Consider the following 6,000-nt stretch of genomic DNA (forward strand, 5'->3'; position numbering starts at 1 on the left):
GATTTCTTTCTGCGAGCCTGGCTTCCCGGACCGAAGAGCAATAATTTTCACAAGGAGACCATTAATGAATTTTGCTATGTGATCACGGTCCAGCTGCAGCCCCTGGAAGGGGCGGAGCCTGGACAGAAGGGGCGGGGCTAGGAACTAACCTGCCCCCAAAGTTGTCTGGGACCAAAAGCTTTGAATTAAAAACATGACAAAGGACTCACAGCTCTGCTGCTGCTGCATTTCCTGGCAGCCACCCAGGGTTGCTGCGGCTATATAAAGGGTTATCTGGGGCAGCACTATGACCGGGAGCCATGAGCCATTTAAATAGGATCCTGCTGCCTGACCCACCGCCTGGCAATTTAGTGGCACAGGCAGCAGGATATAAATAGAAAATGGTCAGATGTAGTCCGTGGGCCAAATCCAGCCCCCAGGCCGCTTCTTGCCCAGCCTGAATTTAAGCACTGAATATCCCAATAGCAAACTCTTCTCTTCAGTCACTGCAACATGAAGTGCACACACGCTCAGAGACAACCTCAGGGTATGTATTAGTCAAGTTCACAGAGTGGGATAGTGAGGCAGAAAGGTAAAGTGACTTGCCCGAGTTTATACAAGTCAGCATCGCAGCCCAGAAATAGAACCCGGGCCTCCTGACTCCCTTGGCTTTGCAATGGTCACAAGACGTGTGTGAGAGGAACTAACTGCTGGCCAAGAAACGGATCATTAGTGAATGACTTCACACTTGAACTTGAGTCTACGGAGGGGAGAGTTTTCTATTACTCCATTAAAGAAGGGGGAAGTAAATAAAAGACTAGCAAATTATACAGACAGAAAGGATCATTGGAATCATCTAGTTTGACCTCCTGCATAACATGGGCCATAGGACTTCCTGGAATTAATTTCTGTTTGAAGTGGAGCACATCTTTTCATTCTTTTACTTGGAGAGTCTTTTACATGAATGGTTTTCAAAGGATTGAACCAGACTGTGCATTTCACAGAGTCTGTCCTTTTGCCCACAGGGAAATAATTTCACCTGGTCATAGCTGTTATGAGAAAGACATCACATGAATATCCCCCACCCTCATTTTGTGAGCCCGAATGGCTCCCTGTGACCATCTGGCTGTTACACTCTGCCACATGTCCCCGCTCTGCCAGACACTAGAGATGGTGGGAAAAGGAAGCTCACGAAAGGATTATTTTTATTTGATTACACGGTACTCAGTGCTTAGAGAGCAAAATGACAGCCCAGCTGACCCAGTTCTTCTGCCTGGTATACAATACAAATCACCACCACCACACAGGGTAACTTATGATACAAAATAAACCTCACATCTAGGATGACTTAAAGGGACAAGGAAAAGTGTTCTGAGATTCAGTGGTGCGCCTGGATTCCTGTTATGTTGCAGAACCACGAGGCACTGCAGTTAGTTGAAATCCACTCCAACTCCTCTGACGAAGTGGGTTTTACCCACAAAAGCTTGAAATTTTAGTGGTTTCATGTTTACACATGTAGGGGGCAGGCGGGAGCTGGTGCTTGTGGGGAACCTGGCTTTTGACTCCCCAAGCATTGGTTCCTGCCTGCCCCACCTCCCCACCCTGCTGCTTCTGTGGGAGGAAGGGGAAGGGAGGCAGCTCCACAGAAGCTCTCTCACATGGCAGGCTGACCTAAAAGCTGGCTGCCTGCACATGCCAGCTCCTGTCTCACACCTCCACCCCTCGCTGCCTCTGATACAGAGGCAGCAAGGGGAGGGTAGTGCACGTAGTCGACAGGATTAACCGATAAGCTAGACTTATGGGTTAATCATGTAGTCAACTACACATGGACATCTCTAGTATAGACACACACTTCTGCTGACACTGGTACTCCACCAAAACATGCTGTTTCATTCATAAGATTCAAATAACTTATTTTAGAAATCATAGTTTGGGGTGTATAAAATGTGGCACTAAAGAGACAAAGACTGTGTTTAACATGGAGGCTTGGAGAGGAGTCAGTGACAAAAGACAGATTTAAAAAGTAAGTCCAACAGCATCCTGGCACAGAAGAGGGTGCAGAGATGAAAGGAAAAGCAGTCCATTTTACCAGGACATAAAACACTGCCTATTGTTTGATTCAGCCAGGCCAGGTGGAAGCAGCACTAAGGACTCAAGGGCCAATGCTGTTTGGGCAAGAATTCCAAGATGTGATCAGAAAGCACTTCTTCAGAGAACTCTCCAGCCAGCTACACAAAGATGACAGCGACCCCATCCCAAACAAGCATTGCACCTGGAACAGGTGTCACAAGAACAACATACCCAGCTTATGTTTCAGACCCTTATCTTACTACACCAGCTAGATGCTGTATGTTTTGTGGTGCAAAGCGTCTTACCCATAGTCCATAAAAACTTCAGTCCTGTACACACAAAAGAACACGTGCCCAGAAAAGCAAAACGACACCAATTAGGGGGTTGTTAGAACTTGGGCTGGTCTCAGCTGTGCAGATGGGCCCAAATTATCTTATAACCTTGTTAATGGATTGTGCTATAATTCCAATCAGAATACAATCCAGTAACAAACAAATACAGACCTAGGTTTGACAGACTGACCACTACCATGATGCAATGAGACATGAAAGATCTTGGTTTAGAGACAAGTATTACGTTTCTCCTTTATTCCAAAGACCCACATACTCCTAGTCTTACAACAGATTACTGTTTCTTTCTTGCTGTTTTCCCTGCACAGTCTCAATGAGGAAAAAGCACAATCCATGCATCTCCTTTAAACAGGCTCCACAACTCTGAGAAGAAAATAGCCATTACCTCTGCATGGGGCACAATTCTTGCAAACGTAAACATGCAGCACACAGAAAATATAACGCTATCCTACCAGCAGTGAAGGAAGTTGGTGAACAAATGCTCTCAGAATAACCTAGACTGGAAGCCCCAATAACTGATGTCTTATAGATGAGCATGCATGTTACCAGTGATTTGTTAGCAGATTTCACCACGTTTTCTGTAAATATCTTTAGCCACAAATATTTGAAATTGTGCTGGAGAATTCTACACTCAGACTATTCAGTATATTCATGTGCAGATGAAGCAGTACCTACTGTGCATGGAACTTCTACCCACCCAGATCTGGATTCATGTCTAACATGTCTGTGGAACTGATGCAGTTGTCTGGCTTGACGTGTGTGCTTTTCACAGGGCTGACAAATGCCATGTTCTCACTACTTTATTTTCCTTTCCACAGTTTTGCCTCCCGGGAACTACTTGTACAAAGTACCAAGACCTCCAAGAACCAGACCTCATCACAGTAGTCAGGCAAGGTAGCTCTGTTGGCATTACTGTCACCCACAAAATCTTTCTTACCAGGGCTCTGAGTCATCTTTAGAGATGACAGTAGATAAAACTATCCAATGCTCGTGTATTTCTCTACATTTACTGCCAGAGCTGGGACTGTTAAAATGGGTAATTCACCCCACAACTGGTCCAGACTGTTGCCTTTAACATCTCAAATGGCCCTGTGAAGGAGTACAGACCTGGCACTGTTATCAGACAGACAGCCCAGCAAAGGCACTAGTGCAAGGGTTCTCAAAGTGCTGTCCACAGACCACTAGTGGTCTGCAGCTGCCTTGCAGGTGGGCCACAGCCTGAGGTGCAGCCCCCTGTCCCTAGCAGCAAGGAGCCTGTTCTGGTGATCCACCCCCATGCCCTCCCACCCTGCAAGCTTGGAGCACAGCGCTGGCTTCCTGCTGTGGCGGGTTTGAGGGGAGCGCCCAGCCCTTGCGGGCCGGATCCAGTTCACAGGGAGAATGGCAGCGCAGAGAAGCACTGCCTGGAAGCTTTCCCCCTGCTTCCATTGGTGGAATTGCAGCCTCAGGGAAGAGCTGGAAATGGTGGCTGGGACGCAGTGCCTGGAGCGGCAGGGGGTGCAAAGCCACATAAGCACCCCTCCAATCCCTCTTATGCCCAGACTCCTCTCCCCCATCCCCTCCCACACACCCCCACCGAGCCCCTGCATCACCACTCCTCCCTCCTCCTGCAACCATTTTGTCATCCCAGGTGGTTGGCTGGCGGTCCACGGACCACTGCACATGGGGAAGGCACCAAGAGCCATTTTCAAAGGAGAACAAAGATACATTTCTACATTTGCATGTTAAAAAGCATGTTTGTATCTTCCCAGGGGCACTACACCACCCAGGAGCATGGGTGCAAAGCAGCTTCATCTTCACCTTGCTCTACCTTCAGGGCTGGAATAGAGAAGATGCAGGATGCTTACTAAAAAGACTCTAACCCAGCAGAGCCTGTTAGCACACTCCAAAGACATGGACTTTTCCTCTCAAGTGTTTACTGGCAGGAGTTGGAGGTAAACAGGTTTTAGCAAATGATTTTAAACCAACAACCATCAAACATCCTTGAAGGGATACAACCAAAAATATCCTCTAGAGCTTAGCAACCAATTCCACCTCCTCAGAGGCCCCCCTGTGAACTGCTGCTATCCTTAGATCTCCACTTCTGCTTCTGAGCCACATTGCTGGCCCTCTGCTGCATTTGGCTCCTGATTGCTCCCCTTAATATGCCAACAGATTTCACCTGTGCTTCTGTGAGCCGTAAGAGACGTGAGCAGACATTAGCTCTCCATTTGCTGGGGTCAATGCAGGACCTCCCAGCACTCAGCCAAGTATTTTGTGCTAACTCTTAGAGATCAGGTGTAAAATTGATTATAGGTGGGGGCAGTTTGAATTAGATTTTGGCATAAATCTTGCAATGAGCAGCTCATGCAGGCGGATGCCTACACAGAACACATTGCATAATCCTGGGAATTGTTTCAGTTTTTCTTTTAGCAAATTTTAAAGAGGAAAGTGGAAGGGAAAGGGGAATTGAAATCTTTTCCCAAGGTGTTTGGGTCACAAACCCAACAAGTGTGGGCTAAGTGTGTGAGAGCCAGAAGATGACATTCATTGGAAACAATGAAGCTTCATTATTATCCAGACTCCATGAACCACAAACAGTATACAACAATTCCCACTTTATACCTGGGAACAGATATAACTGAAACAGATTTACCTACCTTACCTCCGAGGAGCCTAGAGGATAATGCACATTTCCTACCTACCCTGAATGGAGTTGGAGTTAAGCTGTCTCTGCCACTGACTTTAGAAGTTTCTCTTCCACTCTCTCTTCCCCTATTCTCCTAGAAAGCCCTTCCCTAAATATAATAATTAACAAAACAAAAAAAACTTTAGCACCATCCACTGGTAGCCTCCCATGCTTCACTTATTTGTCAATTCAATAAGTATGCTAAGAGCAAAACATTACCCACTAAGTGCATTTGTCAGGTTAATGCTCTTTGTTGAGCAGGTGAGTAAGCTGAAATTCTGATATTTACACATTACAACAGCAAAAGGACAATCAGAATTGAAGTGTTGTAGCAGTACTGGTCCCTGGATATTAGAGAGAGAGAGAAGGCAGTATCTGTTACTGGACCATCTTCTGTTGGAGGGAGACAAGCTTTTGTGTAAACACACCGCTGAAGAAGTTGGTCCAATAAAATATATTTCTTTTCTCTCCTTGTCACTTTAATCAGAATTAAATGCAGTTTTATTTACTCATCTATATTTATAGAAACTCCCTTCCAATTTGGGGCATTTTAAATGTCTTAAAACAAAACAGTGTATAATTCTGGAGCCCCTTCCCCAGGCATGTTTTGGGAAAGAAAATTCATTTTCAGGTAGAAAAGGGAGAAACTGGGAGTTTAAATAAATTTCATTTTATGCTTTTCAATTAGCATCCACGCTTGCTTGCTCTTTTGACCAGTGGCTTCTTCTAAGCAATCCTATGTGTCAACGTGTCCTAAAAGGGGCTTGGGAAAGGAAAGCAACAGTCACCCTGGCTGTGTCTGGACTGGCAAGTTTTTCCGCAAAATCAGATGATTTTGCAGAAAAACTTGCCAGCTGTCTACACTGGCCATTTGAATTTCCGCAAGAACACTGACGATCTCATGTAAGATCATCAGTGTTCTTGCAGAAAAAC

General features: G+C 45.8%; 1 protein-coding gene across 4 annotated transcripts in view; it reads right to left on the bottom strand.

Annotated features, from left to right (window-relative positions):
• Positions 1-5,148, bottom strand: part of LOC102447560 (transient receptor potential cation channel subfamily V member 2) — a 29,396-nt gene extending 24,248 nt beyond the window's left edge. For 3 of the 4 annotated variants that reach the window (XM_075904354.2, XM_075904353.2, XM_075904352.2), the window contains exon 1: positions 5,084-5,101. The gene's annotated coding sequence lies outside the window, so the exon portion shown is untranslated. Of the gene's footprint in view, positions 1-5,083 lie in introns of all 4 variants that reach the window. The other variant, XM_075904355.2, reaches the window with a different exon arrangement.
• Between the last annotated feature and the right edge of the window lie 852 nt (positions 5,149-6,000).

The sequence above is a fragment of the Pelodiscus sinensis genome, chromosome 21 (assembly GCF_052426305.1).
Source record: "Pelodiscus sinensis isolate ZL-2025 chromosome 21, ASM5242630v1, whole genome shotgun sequence".
NCBI lineage: Eukaryota > Metazoa > Chordata > Testudines > Trionychidae > Pelodiscus > Pelodiscus sinensis.